At 38.3% G+C, this 18,155-nt stretch overlaps 1 protein-coding gene across 4 annotated transcripts in view; it reads left to right on the top strand.

Annotated features, from left to right (window-relative positions):
• The window catches only part of PTPN3 (protein tyrosine phosphatase non-receptor type 3), a 158,404-nt gene that overhangs the window by 39,900 nt on the left and 100,349 nt on the right, over positions 1 to 18,155 (top strand). The window lies entirely within an intron of this gene.

Raw genomic sequence — 18,155 nt, 5'->3', positions numbered from 1 at the left:
ATGGGTCTGCCGGGGCATCAGAGCCCCAAAGCCCGGAGATGCAGCACCACAGACTAGTTAGCAGCAGCTCCCCCGCCACGAAGGCTGCCGGGGCTCCACAGCGGATACTTTTCAGCGTTTTGGGTGCTGACTTGCCCTGTAGAGATGCAAAAATATCCAGTATATCTGTAATATATTTAAGATACATATAATATGTTCATATATGTCAAGTGTGACAACTATTTGCCTCACTCGTGTTATGGAACAGATGCAACAGTGGTAAAATAGGATGCCTCTTTTAATATAAAATTCTCATTCATCTTGCAGCAGTTCTTGTTTCCTCTCTTGAATGAACTTATCTGAACTAATTAGTCAGTCTCTCCTTCTGTTGCTCCTTGCTTTCCTCTCTTTCAAAGATGCAATTGGGATTTTTTCTCTGCTGCGATGGTCGCTTCCCTTGTGGCACTCTTCAGCCTGTCACAAATTGCTACTGCCATAATAACTATGTAACAAAGCAGAACAAGTTATTTCTTAAATGCTATTAAATATTGGTATTGCTACTCTGTTACGCACAAACTGTCTTTATAGTAGAAATGCATATATTACTGAAGGATTAATTTTGCACAGTGTTGCATTGAAGGATTATTTATGTGAATGTAGATGTGTAGGATACTTACTTAGCTTTGGAGGGCAGTTGCATTTTCACTTTTTTTTAAACGAAATTTTTCTGAAACTAGTTGTACAAGAAGCAAGTTGTCCCTATTACCTGAGTGGGTTTGATCATAAGGGAAAGAGTCAGCAATCAGAGCTGTGGGGAAGAACAGTCTCCTCGGTTACCATCTCTAGAAAGGCTTGCTCACCAGTGCAATACAAATGCTAAATTTTTATGATGGTGAAGTTCTCTGGCACTGTCCTGTGGCAAAAGTGTCTTGATAGGCTGGGGACAAATACCTAATACATTTTTGTTTTCTAGTTCATAAGAAAAAAATGTAATACTCCACATAGTTCTTAAGTACACTTAACATAACAGCTCATTTGAAGGATCAACTTGTGATGATAAGATTAATTTTGTTTCATTAAACACTCTAATATTGCTAGCAGTGGATTCCTGGAAGAACTCTTAACACTTGTCATCTCTCTCTCTGACTTAATAAGCATTTCTAATGTTCCCATATGAACTTTTTGCATCTTCTAAGACCGGGACAGTTCATTATTTTAGGACATAAATTTGAGTGATATCACAGTGACATGTTGTACTTTACAGTACTTAACTCTTTACCTTCATGCTTCCAAAATACTTTCAGTACAAAATAAGATGCTGATAAAGCTATAGTTAAGTGATATGCTATTAAATTGCAAAGCTCCATGACTGCTTCTCAATTCATCATTTTGTATTATTGGTGTAATATGCTTAAAGCAGTAGACAGAAGCAACAAAAAAGTAGTAACAAAAAAGCCAGTGGTAGTATCATCATCTTCTTGAATATGTTCATTGCTTACCAGGTGGTAAACCATCTTTTCATCCATTCCAGGAGTCTAAAATATCAGCTGATTTCTAAAGATCTTGGGTGGACTGTTTTTTTAGCAGTCAGTATTATAGCAGAGACAGTTGTGCATAGTTTTCTAAGCTGTGACCTACTTTTTACACTGATGGGTAAATGATAGCTTTACATAGACACTGGAGGAGTAACCTTACATAGGTACAACACCAGAAGTCTTGTGCACAGAAGTCATTAATGTTAGATTCTCCAAAGTGGACTAAATATCAGTACAGTGAGCAGTTCTTCTGTTGTGTCACTTCATTCACAAGTATATATTTGCCGTGCTGGCATCTATACGTAGGGTATTTGTTCATTAAAACTCAACCAGTTAAAAGTAAAATGTAGCTTAGTGGTGATGAGCACCACAGTTACCAGTCTCATTGTTTTAAATGTGGTAAATATTCATTGTAAGTTTTGTGGAAACCTTGTGGTGTGGGTTTGGTTTCAGTTGTTGGGGGTTCTTTTGTTTGTTTGTTTTTTGACTGGGAAGCACATTCCCTAATCTTCATAAAACTATGAACTTGAGAACTGATGTCTGTCAGAGGCAACACTGTGCTCATCTACTGGAAAGTTCACTCAGGAAAATCAGAGAGCAACATTTTTCAGCTGTTTTCTCAAAAAAGTATATTAAGCAAAAAATATTTATTTTGCTTCCCACTTGTATTTGTTGGTGTTTGTAGCATTGGTTTCCCTTCTGGCTACCTGTGTGTAGCAGCGCAGTGTACATTTTGTTCCATGGTGTTGAGTGCATGATGTTAGTCAGCAGGGGAGGGGAGGTTTGGTACAACACTGATGAGAAGCCATAGCTCTGGCACTTTAGCCCCTGATGGAAGCATCCCATACCTTGGACTGGAGCATGGGATGGTTCACTTGAATCAGTCAAGTAACTCTGAACTGGGGTCATCTCTTAAGAGAGAGACAGAGTTTAGGCAACTTAATCCAGCAAAGGGAAGTGTCAGTGTTAACTAGAAATGCTCTGCCTGCAGTTTTGTCTTGGAGTTGGATGCTTTTCATGATCTGTAGTGTTTTCCTCTTCTCAAAGCCTAGAAGTCAGAAGGTGTATGTGGGCTTTCTTCATGACAAGTGGGAATTTATGGGAGGTAAATTATTCTTCTGTCAAGGTGTTTACTAAGGAGAAAGAGCAGGCACACAAGCCTGGAGTGGAGTAACAGATGTGCTGCAAGTTTCATCCTGACATACCTTGAGATAATTGATTCTAATCTGCCCATACCCTATGATACCATTGCCTTCAGTCAGCATGCACTGAACCTCACTGAGTAGTTCTAATTTCTATTATTAGCATTGTAATATGAAACTCAGTCACGTGCCCACTATGCGACTTTGGGTTCCTTCTCTTTCTTCTTTTCATACCCTGGCATTCATGAAATGCTACAAAATCAGATACTATAGAAAACATTGTCTGATAGCTTGCTTTATAAAGCTTATTTTTGGCCTTAATTTTTCTTCCTATTGTCTTACAGCATTCACAATCTTGAAGAGCCTTCTCCTGGCAGAAAACACTGATACTTCATACATAATTTGATTGCTTGGGTTGTGCTGAGATCTGGTCCATGCTGAAGTCGGGTCATGTCTGTCTGCTAGATTTTGGTTTAGATTTCCAAACATTACACATGAGTAATGGTAACAAAGGGTTCCTATCTTCTGGGTCAAGAGGAATCAAGAGAGACTTGAAAACCTTGTAGGTTCTTGATGCACTGCTGTACTGTTGCTCACCTGGTGAGTCTCACATGCTCTTGGCTTACAAGTAAGAGATGTCCCAAAATATGGGCTGTAGACATACATTTGGAATACAGATTATCCATCTGGTACTCCTCAGGAAGATGCGAGGTATTTTTTAATCAGTTTCCAGAAAAAAGTTGAAAAAGATACAAGCAGAACTTTATCTGCCTCTTCACCAGGGGTTCCTCTGGCTTTCTGTCACACTTCTGTGGTTCAAGAGCCTTTTTGTCTCACATTATCTTACTATCCCTTCTTAGCATGTGTCTCCTTCCAATAACAATTCTTCTCCTTTTAAGAAATGCAGTTCTTCTGTCCAAGAACTGTCATCACTGATTTAACAGGAGAGCATATCACTGCATAAGGGATGTGGTGGCTCTCTGCAGGCTCTGGGTCCCTAAGTCTGAGCCAGCACATTATCCTAATGGCCTCTATTTGAAATGAAAATCATTAGGAGTGGTCTTGTCTGATGTATCTCTCTGACTAACTTCCCTCTGTTAAACTTCTGCAAATGTCTCTTCAATGTGAAGATTACAGAACATTAAACAGGTAATGCAGTTTTACAAATAAAACAGAAATCCCAGAAGCAGTGTGCATGCTATGAGCATATGTTAATCTGTCATATTGGCTGTAATTTCATCACTTCCCTCTCTTGGCAAGTTTGGGTTTGATACAAGCACAGCAACATATGTTAGGGGGGGAGAGAGTGTCCTAAGCTTTGAATTATGACTAAAAACACTTCTGAGGAAACTGTGGTTTTCAGAATTTGGACCTGAGAGCAACTCTTCAAGATAAGTGATCTCAATCCCTTTTTTGGCAGGAGGAGTATTAGGCTTTCTAAAAGGTGTTTTGCCAAAAATGAAATTGTTCTTTTCCGTGCATCACAAAGTTGAAATACAGCCAAGCTAATAAGTTGCATGCTTGTTTGTATTGACCAATTCAGTGAGTATGTTTCAAGAGGCAAGGTAGTAACCCTTATCACAGCCACCTACTCTATCATCTTTGTCAACAGCCAGATTTTATCTTACTAATTCAAGCTGGTGGCTGGTGCACTCTGAAATTGGTTAGGTAATTGCTCTCAATCAATACTGTGTTACTAAGGTAGTAACTTACCAACCACAGGTTCAGTCACTAGTTTTGTTTTTGGAACTCTCCCACTAATGTAAATTGGTGTGCTCATAGAAATTCATTAAAAGTGAAGAAAAAGTAAGTCTTCAATTCAAACCCTCAATTCAAATGTGTGGTATCTTAGTGAGAAGTAAAGTTTTACAAGGAGTTCAAGAGAGTTTTAATAATTCAAGGTGAAAATAAAATCAGTTTTTAAGTTCTCTGCAAGGAGAAGAAAATTGGGTGTACAGAAAGTGATTCCAACTCTTTGTTCTTCTATTGCAATGTATTATAAAAATAATTGTGTACTCTTTCTTTCAGTTCACATAACTGTTCGAACAAGATAAAATATTTAATGTATGATGTTAAGGTGGACAGTACAAAATATGCTTCACTTCAATATTTTCTGAAGAAGAAGTAATGCTAAAATTTGTGTGAAATCATAAAATGCTTCAGCCTTTGTAGCTGGCAAATACAGTTGCAGTGTTTTGGAGGTAGCTGTAATTTTGGTGATTCTGACAGGTGCCAGTAGTGCTAACCAAGGCTTGTGCCTCAACAATATGGTTTAAAGGTCAAATTAAATGTGCACGTGCACAAAGTAAAGCTACCTTTTAAGGTTTTGTGTAGTAAGATGCAAAAAGCCTCTTTTCAAGTAATTTATTATTTATTCTGATCCAGGCTTTTTTCTTCTCTTAGCCTGAGCAAGACTTTAAAAAATAGTTCTAGAGAAGGAGCAGCTGAAATCAACAGTGAAGTATTTCACTACTAAGTCAAATGCTGTTTTATTTGCACTTTGAAGTATGAAAGTAGTTATGATTTGACATCTTGTTCATTGATTTCCTGCTATCCTCTCCCTCCACCCCCAGAGAGATTTTAATCTGGTGTGTGCAGTGTTATGGAAAGCCAGCAGTTCATAACAGCAAGCTGTGATGAGTAACCATGGCTATTTCCCTAGCAAGTTATGTGATACAGTTACGCTCTCTGGAATGACGCATTTTTATGAATCAAAGCTGGGAGCCTGAGCTGTGACTGGAATACATGTGGGATTTCCTACTGTAGTGTTGTTCCTGCGCTGTTTGCCTGCAGTTCTGTGGCCATGGATCCTCTTGTTCAACATGGGCTGTTCCCCAGGGATTGGCCCAAGTGTGTAGAGGTCTGATCTCCGCAGTTTCACTCACTTTTGGTGGTTTTTTCTTTTAAACTTAAGGTTTTTGTTCCATGTATGTACAGTAGTATTCTGTTTCTACATCTGTGTCAGTCTAAATGCTTTTCATAACTTTTTGTGATTTGGTTTTTTTTTTTTTTTTGCATATTCTTACGTAGATGGGGAGGTACTGTGCTTCTGGAACTATAATGGTGTAGATAGAGGCACAGCTTTTGATTGAGGCAGATGTGAATGTGTACCTGGAGTTCAGGACATGCAAGTATTAATTTTTTTTTTGCTATGGTTTCAATGCTAGTGGTTTGGAAGAAAGTATCTTCTTGACTGTGTTGTTGATATTCTAGCTAGCACACTAAGAGCCTGTAGTTACAGTAGATTGTACTTTGGTCAAGTTGAAGGTCAGCTAGCACATGTTAAAGTACAGCTTGCCTTATCTTTACATTGTTCTTTCAGAATATGTGAGTCCATGTTTACTGTAGGAAAGAAAGGCGTCTTTGAACAACCCAGTGAGCACAAGCTGTCCTTATTGGGTTTCAGAGGTTGTTGTAGGATTAGATCATTTCTAGTTTTTGCACATGCTTCTAGCCATATATATCTATATATCTATATCTGTATATCAGTAAAGATGTATTAAAGCACTTTGGAAACATGTTTAAAAACATTTGTCTAATATCCTGGCCAACAGGGTGCATAAAGTTCATAGTTATGGTATAGTTCAAGCTTTTATGATGTCCTTGGCTTCTTAGTTTTGTGTTCAGTGTGTCAGTGGATTGTGTTGATTATCAAAAGACTTTAAGGAGATAAAATTATTGCACTCTGATAGTTTCTTCTTTCACATAGAATTGCCTGGACTACTGCTATTTGATTAATGTTTACACCCTTTCATATGCCTAACTCAATTTTTAGTCTTTATTCTCTCCATTTGTGAATCAGTGCAGTTGTTTATTAGAACAATCCTTCTATTAATAATAGTGTAAACTAAACCTGGTTGCCATTTTAGTATCTGTTCTGCCCATTGCCACTTCCATCTATGACATTTTTAGATGCCTAAAAAAGATGTCACAGTTTTCACTTGATGGTGGTAACTCATTGTTGAGCTTGACTTTGGGTAGAGCATAAGCCTCTCTAAAAATTGTCTTTTGCATTATTCTATTAATAATTAGTTTGAAAAGAGATTATGTCTTTTGATAATATTTTTACAGAAAGACCTTATTGTTTTAATGATCATAAACCTTTCTATCTTCACAGCATGATTTTGTAAATATAGTTTATTTAGTATGATGCCTGAAAAGGTTGCTAAGAATTTAGCTAAGCATGAGTACTTAGTTAAAAAACTTAAGTTTTCCATGTATTTAGTAAAACAATTTTAAAAATGCAATAGTAGAACAAGACAACATATGCTACTTGGAGAGCCGTGCAGCATTTGATGGCTGTACCATAGAAGGTTGCAAACCAGTGATAAAAATCCAATACTTGTTTATAACCTAGAGTTGTGGAGAACAGTTTGGGGTGGAATCAGTGCTTTCTGGTTTACTCCAAAATTATAAGCAATTTGAGGTATCACTGAGAAAATTCAGATGTGCAAATATTAGGGAACTCCTAATTTGTCAAAATGCTTGTGATACTATACTTTGTGTATATAAAATTAACAGGTTTTAGTAAGACTGCACATAGGTGTAGGGTTTTACAGCCACAATGGAGGTTTCTCCTTCTTGCTTTCAGATTGGTTCAACGTTAGCAACAGTTTTTCTTTGAAGTAGTTGCCAGAAAATTTAATAAGTGAAGGAAATTTTTGTGAGACCACACCATTCAGGGAGCACTAGAAATCAAGAAACCAGAAATCCCTAACATATTTTAGAACTCCCCAGAATACTCTTGTAGTAAAGCAGCTGTCCTAATAGTAGCTTTCTATTCATTAAGTTCAATTTTTTTGAAGTTTATTCTCCAGCTTTGGTTACTGTGCTTCCTATTCATATTGTAAATGCACATCTGGAGAAAAGGTGCCTATTTTAAGGAAGCTGGTGATTTGGCACTTGGCAGCTGATAAGGCTCCAGGATTAAGGGAAGCACAGTGGCTCTTGGTAACTAGGAAGTGATTCAGTGTTTGATAGTGGGAAAAGCTGTGGGTTGTGTCTTTTGTGGTTTTTGGAGTTTTTTTTGTCTTATACCTGTTTTGAACAGATAGTGCTTTATTATTTTTCAGATAAATATTTAATCTTTCAATTCATTCATGTGATACTTGGTGCTTTTGACCAGAGGTACCAAATAACTGATGTATCATGTTAAGTGTCCTATTGCTGTTCAATTACAAAGCCTGAACTGGCCAACAGCATTCTGCATATATCAGGTAGTATCTCCCTGGAATGAATTGGGAACATCATACCTTTTTTGGAGCAGATTGCATGGGGTTGCAGCCTCACAGTTAGTTCTCCTTGTCACTATGAACAGAAGAATTACACGGTTGTTTAAAATTATGCAGTTGCTTAAAATCAGTGCTAAACTGGTAAACCCTGTTTATTATATGTTAGTATTATATTAGCTTTAGATCCTGATATTTGCTTTAGATCCTGATATTGGCTTTAGATCCTGAGATAGCAGGACATTTGATTTTACTGTGTGTCATTCATCTAACTATACTTGATTTCTAACTAAATTTATGTGACTTGTGAGCTGTCAGAGGTCTTGTGGTAATCAAACAGTAATGCAGTGGAATATGAGGTTGGGCATATTCAGAATTAGCAAAATTTTCTTCACCAAGTGAATTAGCAAGCTTTGGAACAGGCTGTCCAGGGAAGTGGTGGAGTCACCATCCCTGGGGATATTTAAAAGGCATGTAGATGTGGCACTTAGGGAAATGGATGGGTGGTGTCAGTGCTAGGCTAATGGCTGGACTTGATGATCCTAGAGATCTTTTCCAGCCTAAGTGATTGTATGATTCTGGTGAAGGTAATGGATCACTCAAATAATTTCTTCTTATTTGCGTTGACTTCTTGGTTCTGAAAACACAATATAAATAATGTTTCTTCAAAACAACCCTCCATCTTCTTGGAGCAAAAGGATTGCAGAGGAGTTGTGGTTGTTTTATACAGGAAACCAACCTTTCTCATGATGTGTTACCCATTTTCTTTTCTTTAGCTTACAAAGGAGGATTCTAACTCTTTATTAAAAGAAGTTTTGAAGGATAATATGCTCTGAAAACAGAATTTTCAGATATTAATTAATATCATCTTAAAACCAAGCCTCCAGAATCTGTAATATTGTGTCTAAAGTTAGCTCTGTCACCAAGTACTCTAAGGAGCAAGTGATTTTGTTGCTATTGTCAGATACAGCCTCGGTTACTTGATAACCAGCGTGTGCTACGTTGGACTGACTTGGAGTAGAGTTGTGTTGTGTACTATGGTCATCCTTATTTAGTTTTGCTTTTATTTGCTGATTACCCAGGAAGTATAAAAACTGGCTTAAAATTTCCCTTTAGGATGTCAAAGTAATCTGCCAAAGACAATTACAAGCTGTGTTAACTGGGTATGAAGGAAATAAATCTTCATGTTGCTTAGTCTTGCAAGTGTCCAGCACTGTGTCTTTATTATCACCTCATTTACCAAAGGCAAAAGTAGATTTTTTTTGGCCTATGTTTGTCCCTCTGCCTTCTGTCCCTCAGACATTTATGAACACATTAGTGTAACCACCAAACATGGTCTGTCTCCTCCATTGCTTATCATCATAGAATCATTGAATGGTTTGGGTTGGAAGCGACCTTAAAGGTCATCAAATTCCAACCTCTGTGTTGTGTGCAGGGACGCCTTTCACTGGAACAGGTTGCCCAAATCCCCATCCAACCTGGCCTTGAACACTTTTATAGATGAGGCATCTACTGCCTCATCATCCCCACAGGAAGGAATTTTGTCCTAATACCTAACCTGAATCTACTCTCTCCTAGTTTGAAGGCATTCCCCCTTGTCCTGCCACTATGTTCATGTAAAAGACTCCCTCTCTTCTTATAGTCCCCCTTTAGGGACTAGAAGGCATAGTTTATTTAATTAAGTAAAATTATTTCTAATGTGAAGGTACTATGCTTATTCTTACAACTTTTTTTACAGAAGTAGACAGGAGACCTAATGTTGTGGAAGCTCTGAAGAAAGTGTTGCTGTAGGTGTCACCTCAGTTGTGTAGATGGTCACAGCACTGCAGGAGTCCTGTGTCTGTCAGTGGTCCTCAGCTGCCACGTGCCAGCACTGAGAGCTGTGAAATGGCCTCTCTTGCTTAGAGACTGCTCACAGCATTCCTTGAAGCATGTTTGCTTTTCTTTTCTGGCAGTGTGGAGAAAAACTGGCTTTACAACCATCTGCATGTTATAGGCAAAGTTGAACTTTTAACATGGGTAATAAAAAAGCCTGTTTTACTGGATTGATTAGAGGCACCTTCAAGGCAATCAGCAAATGTGCCTCTTGCCAACAGATAAGGTTAGACAGCATGAGGAGCCTGGCTTTATTAATGTCCTTTTCCATTCATAGGGATCCCTTTTGGCAGTTGATGTGTGACAAGTAAATGAGGTACAGGTTTGTGTTTCTTCATACACTTAACTCTGATGTGCTGTCAGGTGACCTCAAGCAAGATTGGGTCAAATAAACACTCCACTCCTGAGTTTTGCCGTTTAAAAAGCGTGCTGGTTGTCCATCCCTGCACCTGTAATGCTCGATCCTCTTGGTTTCAACACATTTTATATGTGTAATGTCTTACAGACCTCAAGCTGTGAACTACATCAAGAGCTTACTGCCTGCCCTAGGGCTGTGAAAGGCTCTGCAGATGTCTGTGTTGCTCTGCCCACAGGGCAGAGAGTGAGCAGCTGCTTGATTTATGTTCAGTCACTACCTGCACGGGTGCTCTCTGCATCCTCTGTCTGATGGCTGGGCAGGACTGGCAGTATGGAGGAATGTGTGGGACTCGCAAAGGCCTGGGGTCTGGGAGAAGAGGGGAAGGGCTCAGGCTTGGGGAGCTGGCACCTTGGAACCCTAAGAGATGAGAGCATTCATAGCTGCATGCTCAGAGGCATCTGGGAATGCCTATATGACCCTCTTCGGATAGTGGATTGTGCCAGAGGTACTCACCAAAAGGGATCACTGATATATTATCAAGTTATTTAGTAAAAATTATAGGACTTGACCAATTACATCTATTATAAATCTCTATTTACTTAAATATTCTGCAGACAATAAATTCTATTATTCTGCCTTATTTGCAGGGTGCTTATGTTTACTGTTTTCTTCATTTTTGGTGTTTTTTTTTTTTTAATTAGATGTCTGTATATAAGAGGAAAAAATATTTGCTTTGAGAACTATGTAACTCTGGGAATAGATTATGTAGAGAAGTACTGAAATCTTCCTTGCTGGAAGTATTCAAGGTTTGACCTGAAGGGACCTTGGAAAATCTGTTTTAAAGCCCTACTTTCAAGAACAGTTAGATCAGATGATCTCCAGAGGTCCCTTTCAACCTAGATTTTTCTATGATTCTGTGATCTAGGTCATATATAGCCATGTTTTTCCAAGATATTTGTGGTAGTATAATGGAAATTACATTAATCATGTTAAAATAAAGGATATTTATTATTATATATACATTATATATAATGTAATATAATGTAATATATATAATGATATAATCTATAATATATGATCTATTATATATAATTATATAATATTAATAATATTATATAAAATATTAATATTATATATATATATATATATTGTATACATTAATCTTGTTAAAATAAAGGAAAATGTGAGAAATCAGTCTGCCAATGCAATATCGTTGCCAGTGTGCAATGATAAACTTACTAAAAGAATTTTCATTGTTGTTCTATATTAGAGAAATAGGTATAATGGTGATAGTTATTTTTACTTATATGAGAGCAGAAAGAGCTCTTATGGAGATTGCATCCTGTAAGGAGTTTGCTTGACACACACCATGCTACTTGAGTAGTGTTTAACAACCTAGTTTCAAACCTAATCAGAAAGCGTTTGACTAATAATAACAAATACTTTCTACCCCCCTTTGTTATTGGTTTTATGTAAATTATGAATGCCTGAATGAAGGTTTTATGGCTGATGGCATGTTGTCTATGTATATGTATATATATGAAAATAACATATATATTGATATGTTTGCTGCAGAACAAATTGAACATGTTAAGACAAGCTTATAAATGGTGGAGCTATATTTGTTTCAAAACACTTTGAAGTAAACATATCCAGTTTGTGGTTGGTTTCTGGACATTTTTGTTGGTGGATTTCTTTTTTTAATTTTTCTGTCTGTTTTTCAAATTGGCCAGGTGTAGTGGTTGGCCTTCTTGGTGTCTTTTTGGTTTTGTCCCAGCCATTCATTGTAGAAATTGTTACAAAGTCAATGTAATCTATTGGCATTCCCTGTATGACATTTCAAATTAGCCTTTCAAATTTTGCCAAGGTAATTCTGCTGTCTGCTGGTTCAGGAAATAGTCCTGAGGTCTGTGGAGATGTCTGTGCATATACTATGTAAAATTTGTACAGGAGACCTAAAAATTTAGACCTGGCTTTCAGAGTGGAACTTAAGGATCTCTTACTGGAGATAACAAAATCCTGTAAGCTACTTCATGGGAAAGTATACTTAAATATTCAAAACCTTTTATGTTAACCTGTGACTGATTTGCTTGTAAAATTAGGTGCAGGGACTACTTGGTTTAGTTATGATTTCGTTTGAGTATATTTAGCAAGTTTTAAATGCTGTTTCCAGTGCTTAACTTTGCAATAGAAGAGGAGTACATATATATACTGATATACTTAACAAGCCTGTTTTATAATGACTCATCAGGTTCTTTTTTAACTTTTTTATTTCTTTTCATTAGCTAGTAAAATTATTTCAAGCAGGGAGAAAAACAGTTACAAGGTCAGCATTTCTCAAAATGAAAACTTTGTATTTTTTTTTACCTGGTGTTGCTAATGATTTATTCTTTTCTTTGTTGCTTGTTTAAAATGATTTGATATCATATTTTCTTTGCATTTAGATCAGCCCTACTTTTTTTGTTTTCCTGGCACCTAACCACTTTAGGACCTGCTCTTGAAGTGGGCAGAAAGGTGTTTGCATTGTGCTTGCTTTTCAGAAGAGATGTTTGATGTAGAAGTTTTTATTCTTTCGTGACTCCTTAGCATAATTGCATCCATCACAGACCATGTTCGAACCAGAGCGCTGCTCCAGGCTCTGGTGTGCTGTCACCTTTCTCTGGATAGCTAGATTTATAATTAACTACTGTTTGCACAATTAAAAATATTATAATTTAGGTGACAGGGCAGGGAAGGGGGGAGAAGATCTTCAAACAGATTAGTCCTAGAACAGAGGGGTTGGTGGTTTTGAACGCCTGTGCCCGCTGTGCCGGGGCAGGGGCTTTCCCTGGAGTTTGTTCCAGGCGAGAGCAGGTGCTGCACTGGCTCTGGGAACAGCCCCATCTCCGGGCGGGCTCTGGGAGCCTCCTGCCCAGCCCTGGTTAATGAGTAGCTTGGATCTCCGTGTTCCCAGCGTGGGGCTGCTTAATGGTGTCCCTGCAGCAGGGTGTGCTGGGCTGGGGACCTGCAGCCACGCTTTTGGGGGCGGCAGTGGGCCCAGCACAGCCAGGCTTCTCTTCCAAGCTCAGTTTTCAGGCCTCTTTTGGAGGTTTGCAAGGCTGAAAACCAGAGGAAAGTAGCCATCTAAATCTGCATTTTTGAATTTTTTAATCCTTTCTTTACTGCATTTGTAATGGCAGTTGTATTACTGAATTTTGTAGGTTTGATAACACTTTGTAGTAGCTGAACTTCTAAATTTATCAAAAATTCTACAGCCTCCTAAGGTTTTATTTTTACTTCAACTACCCTGATATTCTGTTCTTTTTGCTCTCCAAGTTTGATTAATTGATCAAAATAATTTTGGTTTTTTTCTGAAGCAAATTGCAGTATAAATCCTCTAATTCCACCTACATGAGTAAGAATGTACATTTCTTTTTTACAAGCTTAGTACACTACAGTGCTTGTCTAATTTTGTACATCTTTAATAATGTTGCCAGTTTTTCCTTTCATGATTTAATATTGGCCATTGAGCAAAAGGTTCTTAGAGATAAGAAGGTGATAGTTTGCTAAACTGTTGCATACTGAAAGCTTGAGGTAGAAGAAAGTAATTAGTGCAGTCTGTGGTGATGGTTGTAGTAATACCACCAGAAAGAGTTGTCATCCTTGTTCTTCTGAGGTTTTCATTTCCCTCTCCTTCTGGAGATATTAATAAGGTGGACCTGAGGAGTTGGTCTTGAAGCATTAAACGTGAATGATAGCAAAATATTTGTGGCAGATCAAACCTTTATCTGTAAAACAAGATGTTAAGACCTGTGTTTAAGTGTAGTAGTACATGTCTGTCACAGAAGTTAAGGTGTATATGTGGTCACTGTTAGCTGTCTGTACACAAATAATTTGAGTCATGATGGAGAAAAAGGTGACAAATTCAGTAGTAAGAGAATGTCAGATAGTTGAATGGGATGCATCTGACTTCTCACCCAACTGTGCAGATAACATTTCTTGAGACTGGCTGGGACTAAAATGGGGTGCTTTCAAGGAAGCACTTCAGACTCAGCATGAAATCATGCTATCTAGCATTTATGAAGGGAAACCCACAAAAGATACTGAAACTTCAATGGACATTTTAAAAACCAAGCAACCATGACCTCCCAAAAAAACCCCAAACCAAAAAAATGCCCCAAACACCATATTTTATTTCACAATAATCAATGGTTTAACCTCTCTCCCTTTTTTTTTAAGGGTGATAGTAGGAATTTGGACAAATCCTTAATACTTTTTTTTTTTTTTTTTTTTTTTTTGCCTGGCACTGATCTAGTTCTTCAGGAGCAAACTTCATTCATTTTTTTAAAGATGCCAGGTAATTCCCCTTCACTGTCTTATCTAATTTCTTCTTCTTCCAACCTCTGCATGGTTGTTATACCTGTGTTACCATTTGCTTTGTTCCGTCCCATTATGCTTTTATTCATCCAGCACTTGATTTTATGCCTGGTCTTCTGCTTATTCTACTTGAAACCCCTTATATTCTTCAGAGCCTGCACTAGTTCCTGATTCAATTAGTCTTATCAGTCCTGATTTATTTTTATGTTTGAACTCATCTGATATAATGCTTTTGAAATTTATGGAAAAGGGAGCTCTTTCTTCATGAATATGATAAGAAATAAAGCAGGAGGCATTCCCTTCTTGCTTTTTCCTCAAGGTTTTGAAGTGCTTCCCAGCCAGAGCTCTGCTATGAAGATCTCTTAGAGCTCCCTTCCTAACATGCTGCTGTGATTCACTTTGGCTGCTTTGTGTTTACTGGTTCAGGGTAGGCAGCCAGCTTGTCATTGCAGTCAGTCCCCAGCAAAACTGTCCTACCAACTATTCTTTCTAGTCTTGCAAATTGCCTTTACTTTGATAGAATTTCTGTTCTTGTCATATGCTTCAAGAGGGTGGCTCTGTGCTGCTGCATGAATTTAACCCGGTGGAAGGTTACATACCTTGCAAGTTTTGGCTAGATCTAGCAGTTAATTTGCAGTGCATGCTGAAGCTGAATCCCCACCCCATTTTTGCAAGGGGCAAACTTGCTTGGGTGAAATACTAGGTTTTATTCATAGTAGGAAAGTGTATGTGGCGTGGGTCAGAATTTGTACTTTAATTCCAAAGATCATGTAGCAGTTGAGAGCATTCGGCATGAGTAAATATTGATGTCGCATTCAGAAAGCTCTCGTGGGCAAGCAGACCACTTACTTGGTCGTGACAAGGTACATTTTGCACTAGGAAAGCAATTAAGATAAAATAAACAAAGCTGAGTATTTTTATTTAGGTGTAATTTAGGGTAGGCAATCTGGAGTAGGGGTCATTACCTTTGTTACTGATTACAGCATAAGCTTAAATATTAGAGATCTATGTAAAGGTTTAGCTAATAGCTTTCAAAATCAAGTTGCTAATCTGTTTTATTCAGTTGCTAAGGTAAAATAAGCTTGATGACATTGAAGAGCCCATTTCAAATTAATTTCTCCATTAAAGGTTTCATGATGATCAGCTATTTCCAGGAAAAAAAGGCTGGTTTGTCATTGATTTGCTGTACTGTTCATTTCTGGTCAATTGACTAGTCTTAAGCAAAACTAGAAATACAGTACTGTGTTTTCAAGTAGTCCTTGTTTTGATGCCTTTCCTTTCAAATGTACTTCTGGTGTATTGCTGGGTTATGAACAAACATAAGGGCAAAAAAACATTAGTAGTTGTGGACTTCTGTCCTGTTTCTCATTCCAGCTATTCTGTGATCATGGCTCTAACCTGATGAGATGCTGCAGCCAAATCCCTCTACCTCTCCCAGCCCTTCCACATTAGGTTTTGAGGAATTTGCCTGTGGGGAGGCATTGCCCATTACCTCTGCATTGTAAAAGTGCTGAGCAGTGAGGAAACTGGGAGAGATACCGGATCTCAGGACTGTAAGCAGAGCTCTCCTTTTTTTGCTCCTGTTTCAGTATAAACCAGCAATGCTGGCCTAGTGCCTGCATTCCTCTGTAATCGGTTGCCACAGCATGCTAAGATTGCTGTGTGGGAAGTAGATAAATATTCTACCTGCCAGCCAGGAATACAAAAACTGAAATAGAAAGGCTTGGGGCATGTCAGATCTACTTGGCAAAATTTGGTGTGTTTGTTTGAAAATGCTTGGCATTGTATTGTGCACTGAATGATTTGGAACTTAAAAACCAAACTAGGCTCTGAATTATAAACTCTGAAAAATAGCAGCAGTTGATACATAGGGATGCATTCTCAAAAATGAGATGGTTTAAATCTCTAAATTATGTGATCTTGGCTCTGCATGGGAGTTTTAACAAGACTGAAGAGACTTGCATTACTTCAGGTGGCAACAGGAGGCTTTTTTATAAATGCCCATTTGCTGGACAGCTATGTTAAAAATGAACAAAAAGGACCTAAGTGGCCTGCCTTACTTGTGCCAGTGTTATATGTCAGTAGAAGAATTGGAGAAGAAACAACAAAACACAAAAAACCCTAAAACAGCCCCCCTTCCCTGTTTCCCAACAAAACCAAAGCAGTACTTCACCCAAGAGCAAGCAGTTCTTTACCAGACTCCTTTACAAAATCTCACTCTAATCCATTCAATTGTACTCCCCCAAACTCCAGTTTGGATTGCATGGCTCATGCTCACTCTGCTTTGGTGGCCTCATGGCAGAAGGTTTAGGGGGTATTTGTCTAAAAGCTGTCCCAATATACTCACTCCAGCCTGTGATGGTGGAGGAATGCTCTGCCTTCCCTGGTCTAGAGAGATATCTGCTGCCAAGGATAGGGCTGTCCAGCCTGAGCTTGGCACCAAAACCTTGTTGAATCCTGACTGGGAAGTTGCTTTTTGGCTCTTTGGGGCCTGAAGTTATGTGTTGAAAGGAAGAAAATGACCAAGAGATAGCTGGCACTGGATTTGCAGTGGAGGGAAGATGCAGGAGCATCTCTTTTAGGTGAGTGCTTTTTGGAGCAGTCTCCTTCTAGTGTGGTGCACCATGGTCACAGGGTGTATGTTAATCTTGTAGGGTGGACAAAAAAAAATTGTCTAACAGGGATGTAAAGATGTAAATGTTTGGATTTTGCTGGTTTGAAACATACACTGTTTAAATACTTAAGGAAAACCAGAAAGCACAAATTGCTTGCAAGCTAGGACGTGTTTTGTAGTATGTTTACTTTATCTTTTCTTCACTGTGTGGAGGAATTACTTTCTTCTTTTAAAGTAAGGATGTCGAAGCACATGCAGGAATTGGAAATATGTCTATCCAGTTTGGATGACATTGTTTTTTTTTTTTTTGTTTGCCTATTCTCTTTGTGCAGGAGGAGGAGGACTTGTACAAAAGCTGCAGAGCTGCTGTCAGTGCTCCTGCAGGTCCTGGAGAACAGTTTGATCTTATTGATACAAATTCTTGTGATACTAGATGTTTTGAAGTCTGTGAAAAAACTTGAAAAGGGAAGAGAGAGTGTGCTTTCGTAAGCTTAAAATACGAATACTTCTATTAGTCATAAATGCGGGAAGAAGATGAGATGAAGAGAGGAAAGAATGGCAGTAAGCTGTTCATCTCTGGCGAGTGCTTACAAAATGCAGATGTTCCTAGACTGGCTTTCCACAGTGTGTGTTTGCTTTTTCTTCTTGACTTACAAATCAAATATAATGGGTTGGGTTGGGTTGGGAGGGGCCCTAAAGATCACCTAGTTCCAGACCCCTACCATGAGCAGGAATACCTTCCAGGTTGCTAGACCAGGTTGCTCAAAGCTCAATGCTGCCTGGTCTTGAACACTTCCAGGGGTGAGGCATCCACAGCTTCTGTGGGCAACCCATCCTAGTGCCTCACCATCCTCATAGTGAAGATTTTCTGCCTAATACCTAAACTGAATTTCTCTTCTTTTAGCCTAAGTCATTACCCCCTTTCCTATCACTAGATGCCCATATAAAAAGTTGTAAATTTTCTGGAGGTGTTCTTCTCCCTTAGTCCCCTCACAGGGCAAGTAAACTTCTTACGTGAACAACTTCAGTTTTGTTTATCTGAATATGTAAAAACAAGACGTTATGATC

Source organism: Ammospiza nelsoni, chromosome 1, assembly GCF_027579445.1.
Source record: "Ammospiza nelsoni isolate bAmmNel1 chromosome 1, bAmmNel1.pri, whole genome shotgun sequence".
In the NCBI taxonomy this organism is placed as follows: Eukaryota; Metazoa; Chordata; class Aves; order Passeriformes; family Passerellidae; genus Ammospiza; species Ammospiza nelsoni.
The sequence above is the reverse complement of the archived record's forward strand: the minus strand, read 5'-3'. Positions and strand labels throughout refer to the sequence as shown.